Genomic DNA, 15,158 nt, shown 5'->3' on the forward strand with positions numbered 1-15,158 from the left:
ATATTATAGGGAGCCATGCCTCTATATGATTTTTGGGGGTCCTGAGCGGCGTGGTGGCATAGGATGGTTAAGGCAGGAGAAAGAAAATGAGAAAAATTAGACTAGTGGTTAGCCCATGCTGTTCCGAATTCTGTGGGCATGGAAGTTTATTATATACTGATTTCAAGCAAAAAGGAATCACAGTTGGTAAGGGGCAATAAATCATGCATAATCCATTGAAGTCTAAAGAATACAGATGCAAAGACAAATGGTCAAATTTCAACCACCAACTTAGTAGGGGATAATTCTGGGAGAGGAAATACCCCATGGAGATGCTCACCAATTGAAATCTGCATTTGGCCAAATGAAGTCCAGACTAAAGGAGCCAGTTCTAATCTGAATATGCAATCTTATCTAAGTAACATTTGTTAGGATTCAGGCTTCTCAATTATCAAGGAAGGGGGAATCATCAACTCAGTAGATGCTGGTCTGCCACTTCAAAGCTCTCCAATAAGAATTCTAAGAAAGGTGGGGATTAAAGACTGAGTCAAAAGAGGAGCCTCAGATTTTTATCTCAGATGGCCCATTCTGTCTGTCCTGACATGCAGTGCAGAAAAATCATACACACAGTTTTACTTGCCGATGATTTTGTAATGGGATCCAGATAAAATATCTGTTACAGACTCTGTTTCTCTAAATGACTCCTAATAGCCCCTTGGAGGGATCAAGTTGATTTTGGATTAACCTACCTGCTGGTACCAGAGCTTTTTGGGGCTCAGGTGAACAGAACCAAACACAAAGACTGCCTCAGTCTGGATTGGTCACGTAGGGAATCCAGATAATAGGCCCTAAGTTTGATCCTATTTCTCCAATGGTTTTAATACGTCAAACGGCTTCCCACATTATATAGAATGTAATGTAAGTTACATGTATATTTTAGCAGAGTATACTCCATTTTCTGAGGTTACATTCTCTTTCTTTTGTTTCTCTCCCCTCCAAACAGAATCCAATAAAAATCTCTAATTTCTTTCACCCCCTATCTAGACCCAAAGGAGTGAGGAAATAAGAAATATAGAATGAAGATAATTTCTTGCACGTGGTTCATATATTACATATGAGTCACTCTACAGAAATTATAAATTCTAGTTTTTCAGCATTATAACAAAGTATAATGTAAAGCTAACATTATTTCACTACTGTTCTTACCTAGTGTTATGTATGTCATATAAAAATACTTTTTTCAATAAAAAGAATGGTATTTCCAGATTAATTCTACATCCAAGACGTTGGAAATTTAAATATCATACTGCATCTTCTACATATTAATATGACACATTTTCATAAATGACTTTTGCATGTCTCTATAACATAGCCATCTTGTAGTTCTTTTAATGGTCAGTCCCTTACATTTAGTTTTTCCCAATGAAAATAGTATTCCAGGCATCCTACCCAGTCCAGTCCCCTACTCCTTCTCTTTTGACTATATGCTCTTGGCCATATTATTCCCTTTCATAGCATTAGCTGTCAACTCTGTATAGGGATAGATGTCCCCATATTGTGTGTTGCCAACCTTGACCTCTCTCTCATACTTCAGATTTGGATCTTCAGCTCCCTACAAACCATCTTCATCTAGATATTTCACTGTTAACTCAAAACCATTTATCTTCTCTTCCAATCTAGCATTCCTCCTTCTGACTTCTCTCAGTGGAACCCTCAAAACTTCCAAGGTCAAAATCATTTGGTCATCATTCACTTTTTCTAATCCCTCACTTAACAAATTTAATTAGCTAAGAGTTCCTATTTATCTTTAACTTCATAATATCACTAGCATTAGTATCATTTTATGGACCCCCATTATCACTTGCTAGGACTATTGCAATAGTGTCCTAATAGATGTTGCCTATTTCTTCTTCCTTTGCTCACTTCATTTACTTTTATATAACTCCCTTCAGCATAGGTCTGCTCTTGTCATTCTTCTGCTCAAAATATTTATGTGATTGCTATTGCCTATTGAACACATTTAAACTTTCCTGCTAGGCATTCAAAGTCTAAATTCAGGAACTACACTATCTTTTTAGCTTTATTTTATATGACTGACACTTTACCCATACTAAACAATTTGCCTTCAATTTTGGGTAAAAAAAATTCTTAGTTTTCCCCTGCCTCATTCAAAATGCCTTACCCTTTTCCTTCCTAATCATCCTACTTCTCCGTCCACCTTCTACCCCTTACTCCAGGTCTATTTAAATCCTACCTATCCTTTAAAACAAAACTACCTCCTCCATGAAGTTGACCTTGATTCCTCAGGTTAGCAATGACAGCACCCCCAAATTATATATACCGCATTGGTTATGCATGTGATATTTGGTATTTTAGCTACCCTGCTAGACTTTAATACTCATGATGGTAGGCACCTTGCCTTATCTTTTGCATAATGCTTTGTGTGCTATAAAGTCACTATGAAATCACTTTATAAATGTTTGTTAAGATAAATTTAATTGAATTTCATATTCCAACAAAGATTTTGGAGAGTGTTAGAATTCTTAACTGTAATATGCTCACCTGCATTTGAAACTGATTCAGTGTTGAATATTCATAAACAGTTACAATTTAAGGTGCTGAAGGACCCTCTTGGTATAGTCATGGCTCTTGATATTCTACTGAGTAGGAGATTGGACTAGATAAGCCCTTAACATCTCTTCTAAGTCTTTGATTCTATTATTCTGTGAAATGATTTTAGGCATAGGTATCATGGGTACTGCTGGGTCCTTTTAGTAAATTATTATTTATTATTTATAATTATTGTCATGTTTATTAATAATATTTATTATATTTATTGATAAATATAATTCCACTTATTAATAACAATAATAGTTGTTAAACATGATTTGCTATAGAAACAGTATTAAGTTATATAAAAGATTTCTTTTGAGCTAGAAGGATTGTATTTCTAAGAATATGGAAAGCGCTACATACTACATAATAAAAAAAACACCCTTCCCTTTTTTTTCTCTAATAGAGAAGTATAAAGAAAACAACACTGGATCTCCGATATCTGTTTGGTTATGCCAGAGGAAGGCAGCAAGAGAAGAACCATTTATATAATGCCTATTATGTGCCAGGCACAGTCCTAAGCACTTGACAAATATCATCTCATTTTAACCTCACAATAACCCTGAAAAATAGTTGGTATTTTCCCTATTTTAGAACTGGTATTAGCACATTCATCCAGGCTTCAGAATCAGTTTAAAAACATCAACAAGAAAAAAAACTATAAAATAACCCTGTAAAATAGAGCTAAAATCTCTGCCTTTACCACTATAAATAGTTGTTGGGATCCAAAGAGATCAGGCATGTGTTTTGGCTCATCAGAAATGTCTTTGAGGGGTACCTAGGTGACTCAGTGGATGGAGCACCTGGATTGGGGTCAAAAGGACCTGATTTCGAATTTGAGGCCAGGCACCTTTTAGCTGTGTGGCCCTGGGGACATCACTTAGCCCCATTGCCTAGCCCTTAATGCTCTTCCATCTTAAGAGTTGTAACTAACACAGAAAGTAAGGGTTGAAAAGAAAAGGAATGAAAATGTCTATGCAAACAAAATAAAAATATATCATTGTATCACTGACAACAATGACAGTAAGAGTCTGTTTACACAACAGCAAAGACAGGCTATTTTCTGAGGAGTCCTTGTGTATGAAATTCATTGGTATATCTTTAAAAAGTCACTTAAATTAAAAAAAAAATCTCCACTAAAAATACTTTATGAGAAAGCTCAAAAAATTTCCTCTAAAATAAGAAATTAGCTTTCTTATTTGTTGTCTCAAAATACTATGATATTATAAATCTTTAAAGTGTTTTTGAGACAATAGTATGTAAGCAGCTACCTGGCAAGTATTCAGTACTTCAAACATGAAGAAATATAGATCTTAAAAAAAACCCAAGTGTTAAAATCACAGTATAGCCAGAAGAGCAACTAACTTGCTAACACTACCATATGAGCGGATCTCCTGCTGTTCTCTGTCTGCCTAAAGGAAAGGTAAGGGAGGTGGGTAAGGGGAGGATCCAGATCACAAAGCTCTATTATTTGCTCTCCTTAATCAAAATGTACTGGAAGCAAAAAAAACTTCATACCTCTGACTCCAACTATCCTCACCTTAGTGAAACAATCTATTTAAAATAACGAACTAGTGAATTAATAGAACCTTGTGCTTCTATCTGTAACTATAAAGTCAGATGATTTTTTAAAAGGTCTTCTTTCTTTTCAATCTTTTATTTATAGTCACAAATCTATCTATTTTTTTTTTTGTAACTCTTATGTACAAATGAAGGTCATTTGGAATAGTTAAAGGACCCTTACTTCTAATGCTCTTAACTTTAGATTATGTAAAATAAATCAAAGGATGTGTCTGGTATTAATTTGGTGATTTTTTAATAATTTCCATGATCAAACTATCTAATAAAGGCAATTGGAATAGTGAATAAAGTATTAATTTTAGAAATGAGAAGACCTGGATTTGAATCAAACATTTGCTACTTACCAGTTTCAGTCTTGGGTATGTCAACCTCTACCTGCAGAAAATTCACTAGTTATTTTCAGTGGTGAAATCGTAAATGAATAATTAGCATTTGCTAAGATTTCGCAGGGATTGTGATAGAGAATGGAGATACAAAGACAAAAGAGAAAATGTTCCTTCCTTCAAAGAGTTTTTGCCACATAGAGATTAAGTGACTTGTCCAGGATTACACAATAAATTTCAGATTTCTATATTTAACTCTAGATCTTTAAATTCTCTTTTCTTATGGAAAAACATTAAGCATTTCAATTGTTCCTATGGCAAAAGCTATTAAAACTAATGTTTCATGTATATGTTGGATATGACTATGATTTGGGTAGGTTTTGACAAGTGCCTTTTTTTTCTTTTTTTTTAATTGTCCCAAGGCATTGTGGACTTCCTAAGAAAGGGAGGCATTTATTCCAAGATTAATGTGACAAAAAGAAAACCTATCAATAAAAATAAGATGAGAAATTTAATAAAAGTTTACATATTGCAAATAAAAGTATTAATATTAACTATTATATATAAATTGCATAGCCTTCTTGATTTGGCTTCTGCCAAAATAATGTTTTTTGCAAGTTTGAAAGAGAGTTGTAAGTTTTCTTTAATTCCTGAATTGCAAATCAAAAACTTTCAAATAACTTTAAATTCATTAAAGAAGTTTTAGAATGCAATAGACTTATTTGCCTTTTTCCTTACCATCTATATTATGGTAAGAATTTATTTGATTATATTGAAAGTGAAAAAAAAATTTCCCTAATGGAAGTATAATTCTTTAGAAGTTTTACTTTCCTTTAGCTCTGAAGATCTAAATGTCTTATGATATTCAATCTGTGGGATTTTTTAAAATTTAATTTATTTTTCCCCAATTATAAGTAAAAACAGTTTCCAACATTTTAAAAGGAGTTTTGACTTTCAAATTCTCTCTCTCCTTCCTCTCACTGAGATGGTAAGCAATCTGATTCAGATTTTATGTATGCTGTCATGTAAAACATTTTTCCATATTAATCCTTTTGTAGAAGGAAACTGAAACAAAAAATTAAGAAAGTAAAAAAAAAAGTTTGCTTTTGATTTGGATTGGTATAACAGTTCTTTCTCTGAAAGCAGAAGTATTTTTTTATCCTGAGTCCTTTGGGATTGTTTTGGATCAATGTATTGCTGAGAATAGCTAAATTAGGACTTCCGGTGCCAAGATGGCTGAATGAGGAGGAAACTTCCCTGATCTCTCCCAAATTCCCCTCCAAACTACTTTAAAACAAAGCCTCTTAACTGAATTTTAAAGGAGTAAAGCCATTCTCCTGCCCACAAGCGCTCAGAGACTGAGCAGGAGGTCGGGAAGGAAGCTCAGCAAGCAGCCTGACCCAGGACAGTAAGCACTCAAGTAGGGGAAAGGTGAGAATCCAAAGCAAACCAGCAGTAGGCCAGGCAGAGTGGAGGTTAGCAAGGAGGCCTCAATTGGACATTGACCTTCAATTGTGAACAGCCCTTAGCAAGGCCTCTCACTGTATAGGCCAGCAGCAAGACTTTCTCCAGGACTTCTGGAAGAGATTAAGAAGGACTTTGAAAACCAAAATAGCAGATTAAAAGAAAGTTGTACAAAAAAATGAGAGTAATATAAGAAAAATTATGAAATGAGGCTTGATAAAGGAAGCATAGAAAAGGGCGAAAGATATTTAAATCACCAAAAGTACATACCAAACAGAATATAGAAATTTATCCCTTTTAGGGATATAAAAAGGAACAGAAATAGAAGGGAAGACTGGTTTGAGGAAACAGTCCTTAGAAATAAACCATTTATTAGAAGGAACAAAGTAAAAAGAGAGAGTAAGAAAAGAATAAACAGAATAAATGTAACTTAGAAGGAAATACAGAATTAATTATCATAACAGTAAACATGAATTGTATGAATTCATTCATAAAATGGAAACAGAAAATTGGATCAAAAATCAAATTCCACAAAATGTTGTTTATAAGAAACACGCTTGAAGCAGAGAGATACACAGAATAAAGGCAAAGAACTGGAGCAGAATCTGTTATGTTTCTACTCAAATAAAAAAAGCTAGGGTTGAAACCATGATATCAGACAAAGCTAAAGTAAAAATGGGTTGAATTAAAAAAGATAAGGAAGGAAATTATATTTTGCTAAAAGGTACCATAGACAATGAAGTAATATCAATACTAAACATATATGCACCAAGTGGTATACCACCCACATTTTTTAAGTATAAGTTAAAGGACTTACAGAACTGATAACAGATAGTAAAACTAAACTAGTTGGGCACTTCAAACTTGCCCTCTCCAAATTAGGTAAGTCTAACTGAAAAATAAATAAGAAAGAAGGTAAGAGCTGAGTAGAATTTTAGAAAAAATAGATATAATAAACCTCTGGAGAAAACTGATTGTGAAGAGAAAAAAATACCTTTTTTCTCAGCAGTATATGGCACATATACAAAAATTGATCATTTCAAGGAATAAAAAAATCTCAGAAATAAATTCAGAGAAACAGAAATATTAAGTTCATCTTTTTCAAATTATAACACAATTAAAGTTACATAAAAGACTGTGGAAAGAAAGATTAAAAATTAATTGGATAGTAACTAATCTAACCATAGAGAATAAGCGGGTCAAGGAACAAAAATAGATAATTTCATTGAAAGAATGACAGTAATGAGACAGTATACCAAAATTTATGAGAAACAGTCAAAGTAGTACATAGGGGAATGTTTAGAACGATAAATGTTTATATCAACAAATTAGAGAAAAACATATCAATGAATTGGACATGCAACTCAAAAAGTTAGAAGAAAAGCAAGTTAAAACTCCAAATTAAACACCAAAATTGGAAATCTTAAAAATTAAAAGGGAGATCAATACAATTAAATGTAAAAAAACCATTGAACTAATAAATAAAGCTAAAAGCTTGTTTTGGACAAAACCCAACAAAATAGATAAACAATTAATTCATTTGATTTTTGAAAAGAAAAATCAAGTTATCAGTATTAAAAATGAAATAGTTGAATTTACTAATGAAGAAGAAATTAAAGGAAATATTAGAGGGTATTTTATTCAATTCTGTGTCAATAAATTTGAAATTCAAAGGGAAATGAATATTTATAAAAATGTAAACTCCAGATTAACAAAAGAGGAAAAGAATACTTAAGCAATCCCATCTTAGAAAAAGAAATGAAGAAGCTATCAATATCTAAGAAAAAAATCTCAGGGCCAGATGGATTCACAAGTGAATTCTACCAAACATTTAATGAATAATTCATCCCAATACTACATAAATTAGACATAGAAAGAGTCCTATCAGGTTCCTTTTATGATATGAATATGGTGCTGATACTTAAACCAGAAAATGCAAAAACAGAGGAAAGAAAACTATAGACCAATATCCCCAAATAATATTGATGCAGAGACTCATGATCATAAATGCCACTTCTCCTCCCAGAAAGAACTGGAATATGAATGCTGATTGAAAAACATGATATATTTAATTTTCTTTCTTATTTCATTTTTCCATTTGAGAATTCTTCCACAAAATAATTAGTATGGAAAAATGTTTTACGTGATTACACATGAAGAATCTATATTAAATTGCTTGCTGTCTCAAGTAGAGTGATGGCCAGGAAGGAGTCAGAAAGAGAGGGTCAGAAGTAGGGAAAGAATTTAGAACTCAAAACTTAAAAAAGAATGTTAATTTTTTTACATGTAATAAGGAAAAAATAAAATATTTTTAAAAAGGGAATAGCTAAGGTATTCACAGTTGTTCATTATATAGTACCGTGTCAGTATGTATAATGTTCTCCTGAGTCTGCTTATTTCACTCTACTTCAGTTTCTATAAGTATTTCCAGGTTTTTCTATTTTCCTCCTGCTCATCATATCTTGCAGCATTACATACATATCTTACATCCATTTTAGTCATATATAATAACTCAGTCATTCCCTAATAGATGAGTATCTTCTCACTTTTGAATTCTTTGCCCCCACAAAAAGAGCTACTTTAAATATTTTTGCACATGTATAACCAAATCAAATTGCTTACTGATGGGAGGAAAGAAAAAGGAGCCAATTTGTATCTTATAAATTCAGAAAATGTATGTTGAAAATTGTTATTACATGTAATTAGGAAAATAAAATATCTTTGAAAAATGAATAGTTTTGTACCTACATGTCCTTTTCCTTTTATCTCTTTGAGATGCAAGCCTAGCTAGTATTCCTAGGACAAAGAGTATGTACTATTTTGTAGCCCTTTGGGCATAGGTCCTCTCCAGAATAGTTGAATCAATTCACAACTCCTCCAATAGTGTACTAGTTCCTCAATTTAATACCCTCCAAGTTTTGTCATTTTCTTTTTCGGTCATCATGACCAATCTGATAAGTGTGGGGTTGTTTTCATTTGCATTTTGATTTAAAGTATTTTTTAAATAACTTTAAAAAGCTTTAATTACTTTGTCTGAGAACTGCATGTTCATATCCTTTGACTGTCAGTTGTGGAACGGTTGTATTCTTATACAAAATTCAACTCAGAATTCTACTCAGAGAAATGAGACCTCTATTAGAGAAACTTGTAAAAAAAATTTGCAGCATTCTGTTTACTGTGTACTTCTCTCCATCCTATTTCCCTTGCTTAGTTTCTGACCACACCTCCCTTGATTTGTACTCTTTTGTATCACACCCATTTGTTCTTTTCTTACCCCCTTCTCCTCCTTTCCTGGAGGGTAAGACAGATTTCTATACCCAGTTAATTGTTTTTGTTCTTCCCTCACTAAGCCAATTCTCATGAGACTAAGGTTCACATGTTCCCCTCACAATCTCTCTCACCTTCCCTCTGTTGTAAAAGATCTCTCAGTACTCTTTTATGTGTGACAATTTACCCTATTCTATTTTTCCCTTTCCCCTTTCTTCCAATGCATTGCTCTTTCTTATGCCCTAATTTTAATTTTCTTCTAGACATTATCTCATCATATTTAGCCATTACCCTCTGTCTCGCCCTAATAATAATTAAGTTCTTAGGAGTTTACAATAATCATCTTCCCATATGTCTTTTGATTCCTTTTCTTTGTTTGTTTTTTATTTTATGCTTCTCGGGTCTTATATTTCAATTTTTTCATTCAGCTAGGAGACACAGTAGATTGAGAACCAGGACCAGAGACAGGAGGTCCTGGGTTCAAATCTGGCCTCAGATACTTCCCAGCTGTGTGAACCTGGGCAAGTCACTTAACCCCCATTGCCTAGCCCTTACCACTCTTCTACCTTGGAACCAATTGGTTCCAAGACGGAAAATAAGGGTTAAAAAAAAAAAAGAATGTTTGAAAGTCTTCTCTTTCCTTGAATGCTTATTTTTACTCCAGAAGAATTATGCTCAGTTTTGTTGGATAAATGATTTTTTATTGAAGTCCTAGTGTCTTTGGCTTCTGCAATATCATATTCCAGGGCCTCAGATCATTTAATGCAGAAACTTTTAAATTTTGTGTTATTTTGACTGCAGCTCCATTATATTAAATTTTTCCTTTTTGGTTGATTAAAGCATTTTCTCTTTGATCTGGAAGTTCTGGAATTTGGCAATAATATTCCTAGGAGTTTTCCTTTTGAGATTTTTTTTTGGAGTTCATCAGTGGATTCTTTCAATTTCTATTTTACCCTCTGGTTCTAGAATATAAGGGTAGTTTTCTTGATTAATTTCTTGAAATAGAATGTCTAAGTCCCCCCCCCTTTTTATGATCATGGCTAATTCTTAGATTATGTATTCTGAATATTTTCTATGTCAGTTGTATATTTTCTACGTCAATTGTATTTCCATTGTGATATTTCACATTTTCCTCTATTTTTTTTCATTCTTTTGACTTTGTTTCTTGATGTCTCTTGGAGTCATTAGTTTTCACTTGCCCAATTCTAATTTTTAAGATGTGATTTTCTTGAATGAGTTTTTGTTCCTGCTTTTCCATTTAGTCAAGTCTACTTTTTAAAAAGTTCTTTTCCTCAGTGAATTTATGTACCTCTTTTTCCATATGACTAATTCTGCCTTTCAGGAAGTTCTCTTCAATGTCTTTTCCCTTGGTATTTGTGCTTTTTTTTTTACTAATTGGCCTCTCCTATTTTTTAAGTGATTAATTCCTTCAGTAATTTTTTGGTGTCTTCTTTCCAAAGCTCTTGTCTCTTTTTTTGTGATTTTCTTGTATCACTTTCATTTATTTTCCCAATTTTTCTTTAACCTCTCTTATTTGCTTTTTAAAATACTTTTTGAGCTCCTCCTTTAGTTTTTTTTATAGGTTTGAGGAATTCATATTTTCCGTAAAGGCTTTGGGTACAGCAGTATTGACTCTATTGTCTTCTTCTGAGTTTGTTTAGGTCCTCCCTGTCACCAAAATAACTTTCTATGTTGAGTTTCATGTTTTTGTGTTGTTCGTTCATTTTCTAGACTCATTATTTTCTTTTAACTTAAAAAAAAACTGTTAAAGTTAGGCTCTGTTTCTGTGGTGAAGAGAATACTATTCCAGGTTTAAGGTTCTTTGTACAGCTGCCTTCACAACTATCTCTAGGGAATCTAATTTTAGTTCTTCAAAGATGGTATGATCTAAGGAGAAGTGTGTTTAATACTTTCCCTGCCTGAGCACTAGTCTATGAGTAATCACAAGTATTCTTTTCTGCCTTGGAATTCTGACCAAGGTACCTAGCTCCTCTGTGGCCAGCTGTAAGCCCTGGTGTGTGCTAGTGCTCACCTTCTCTCTGAAACTGCAACTCAGGGCTTTGATCTAGAACTACATATGAGGGATGCAGCAAGAGTCTTTGCATCCAGAGCCATCAAAGGGACCTTTGCACTATCCTTCTGAGCAACTACTGATCCCCCCTTACCATCTCTGGCTAAAGCTCCAGAAGCCTTTACTGCTGGTTCAGTCACTTTTAAGGCCTATTACTGGGATATGGGTGCTATTTTGTATGCTCCATTTCTACCCCAGTGCAATAGACCTTTCATATTGGCCATTTAAATTATTTTGGGCTGAAATTTTATTTCATCCTATCTTTTTGTGGATTATGCACCTTCAGAAATTGTCTTGAGATATTTTTTGATATTATAATTTGTTGAATGGTAATGTGGTAGAGATTGAGTAGGTCTGTGTACCTTTTCTGCCATGTTGGCTTTGCCCCCTTCATTGCGTTCTTATATGTAAAAAAGAAAATATCTGAATTGGATTCAGAAAGAACTGAGTTCAAATATTGTCTCAAATATTTACTAGTTATGTGACTCTGGGCAAGTAATTTAACTTCTCTCAGCCTCAGTTTCTTCATTTGTTATTTATTTTCATTTCATTTCATTTATTATCTTATTCACTTCATTTATTATCTCTTACACAGAGATAATAAAAAGAACTTATCTCACAGGGTTGCTTATTTTTTGCAAGAAAGAATGAAGTGATTTTTCTTCCTTTTGCTATTGGTAAGACAATTGAAATATTCTTTATTTCATAATATTATTTTTCTTTTTTAAAAAATAAAAAATGAAGTTAAAATTTAATTGTTACATAATTGATGATTTTGATTCTATTTTATCTTGAATGAACCATAAAACAAAAATTATACATTTTATTATCTAATAAATAAGCATATCAAGAAAAATAATCCTGACTTTTAAAAGATTCAACCTACAAATTGGATTCTAGGCTCTTTTAATGTTCCAGAGGATATGGTAGTCTACTGAGGGCTGGTCTTGCAGTTAAGTAAATCAGCATTCAAATGGACAAGTCATATAACTTCTCAGTGGCCAGTCAACTCTCTGACTATAAATTACATAATAGTTTTATTTCCATATATAGACAATCACAAACTGGGGTGGAGATGGAGTTGTCATTAACTCTTAATACAGTTTCAAAAAACATTTTTTTAAATAGGCCTATTTATATTTATCCTTCCAAACTGGACATAATTTCTGCCCCTTAGGCTACTGTGCCACATTTTAATTGTCTGATTCTTCATGGGCTTGTTCGTTTTATACATTAATATGCTGACATTCTCAAAATCAGCTTCAGAATCTATAAAAATATGGACATAAAATATCCCTGCACTGGATGTCCATATATACTATATCTATTAAGAAGCTTTTATTGCTGGAGTACCTCAAGGCTTTTATAGTGATGGATGACATGACAGGGTCAACTAAGAGGTTCCATTCACTTCATGCTGTCTTCCAGAAGTATGGGTTTGGATCCTACTAGTGACAGAGCCTTCAGAACTTTAAACTTAGATTTAGCCATAATCCTATGGGAAAGTATGAGAAATAGCAGTGAAGAAAGGCTTTAAGATCTGGTAAGGATTCAAGAAGTTTTAAAAGGAATCTAGGGAGAAAGGGGTATGTATCTATAAGGATAAGCAACCTAACAACTTACACATAATAAACCAGTGCTATACGGACAAAGATAAAAGGGACAGAAACATCTTAAGGCACAATCACAGGTATAGTCTTATGATCATAGGGCATAAAATTTAAAGCTGAAAGGGACTTCAGATGCCATGTAGAGATCAATCTATTGTTGTGATACAAAGAATTCATTCAAGAAATACAGGAAAAGAAGAATGAAAAAATTGTAACTAAGGAAATTGTATTGTCTCAAAAGTCCAAATAGTGAAACAATTGAAAGCTTGGATTAACTCATTTCTACTACTTAAAAATAACCTTGGAAAAAAAAGAAAAAAATTTAAGCCTGATTATTTTCTGGTATGGACGTATTTTATTTCTGGTTATTAAGCTTTTAGGTTATAGTTGTCATATATCCAAGTTCTTTTGGAGATTCCTGGCCTTGAAAAGATATTACTGAGTAGTTTTCATACATGATAAAATAAAGACCTGCTGTGTAATGAAATATTTTATAGCCTTACAAAAGGACGGGAAAGGCTAGTCATTCAGAAATGTACTGAAAAAATAAGAAACCCTAAGTTTTTAAGTTATCCACAAAAATGTAAAATACACATTTCAATGAGTATCTAAAAAGAAGCATGTATGTTCCCATAAAAGAAGCAGAGAAAAGGCAAATTAAAGCTTTATGGAAGTCCTTTTCTGGCTCCTGTTGTACCTAAAAATAAAGATGATGATAGGCAATATTGAATTTTCAATCACCCAGATGACTGGAGAATATATACACATATCTACATATGCAAATGTATATGAATTTTAAGTTTATTTTTCTTATTTGAAAACATTTTTATGGAATTTAGCATTTGGTAAATAGCTAGAAAATCATTTGTTTTAAGAGCAAATTGGAACTTAAAAATCCCTTCATTACAATTAAGCTTTATTCCCATTTTTAATCAAAAAACTAAAATTTGCATGACAATGAGAACACTGTGCTATTCTATAGCTGATTACTCTATAATCATATGAGAAGTATAAAATCCTGTCTTTTCAATCAAAAAGTTTAGGTGCTTCTAATTTTTTTTTTCCTATGAGTATTCTTTTTCTTTTTAGAATGAAGGCAGCAGTATTCATGACAGGGAATAAAGTAGACTGAAAATAGCAAAGGATTTTAAAATTTTTTCATTGTAATTTGCAAATTTAGAAAAAAAAATGTTTCAGATATGCTACATCAAAAGAAATTCTACTCATGGTTGCACATGTGCTTATAACCTAGATCAGTGATCCCCCTAATATTTTCAATCCTACCAGCATTCCAAATGACCTTTTATAAATTGCTTGATCACATCATTCATCTAATAAAAGTTATAATAGGGAATTAGGATAAAACCTGCAATTTTTCTATGTCTATATAAAAGCACATTTTGAAAGTTAAAAGCTAAAGAGGGATAGCATACTATTCCTATAGCCCACAACTATTCAATGCAGTTCACAAGTAGAAATGAAGTGTTTGCAATACTTACTCCTAATATTTATTCTTTATATGATCAGAATCCCCAGTATTAAAAAAAAGTTATTTTTTTATTCCCTTGATTTTGATTTAGGTCTCTAATTAGAAGATCATTAGTTAAGTTTTATTTATTGGGTATATAAGTTTCATCAACCAAGACCCCTAATATTTCCTCATTTGTAAAATAAGGAGTTTGGACCTCAGAGATCTCTTCTAGGTTTAAATTTTTGATCATATGAACAGCTCACATTTATGTATTGCCTTAAAGGAAAATATTTGGCAGAAGTTTAATGTTCTACCCTCCTATTACAATGAGGAAATTAATATGTAGACAGTTAAAGTAGTTCATCCAAGTGCACAAAGCAAGTTAATGGTAGAATAAAGATTTGAACCTAGATTTTCTGATGTCAAATTAAGTGCTTTTTTCCTCCACTACATTATAACTACTTTTCTTTATACCACTCATACATCTGTTCAATTAAAACAGCCTAAAGATAGATTGGCATACTAATGAAAAAAAGTTTGCATTTATTTTCATTTTTTAAATTGTTTTGAAAAACAAGACCTAGTCTTGAAAATACTTTCAATTCACCAGTCAAGATATACATTTATTTATAACTGAAATTCTCTAATCTTAACTGATAGAAATTTTCCCATAAAAAGAATGCATAAATAAATTCTTCCTTTAAGATAAAATTTTGCATTTTAACAAAATCTTTTTCAGAAATTTCACAAAACTAAACTTTATTAAAAGTTAGTGCACC

The sequence above is a fragment of the Gracilinanus agilis genome, chromosome 3 (genome assembly GCF_016433145.1).
Source record: "Gracilinanus agilis isolate LMUSP501 chromosome 3, AgileGrace, whole genome shotgun sequence".
Taxonomy (NCBI): domain Eukaryota; kingdom Metazoa; phylum Chordata; class Mammalia; order Didelphimorphia; family Didelphidae; genus Gracilinanus; species Gracilinanus agilis.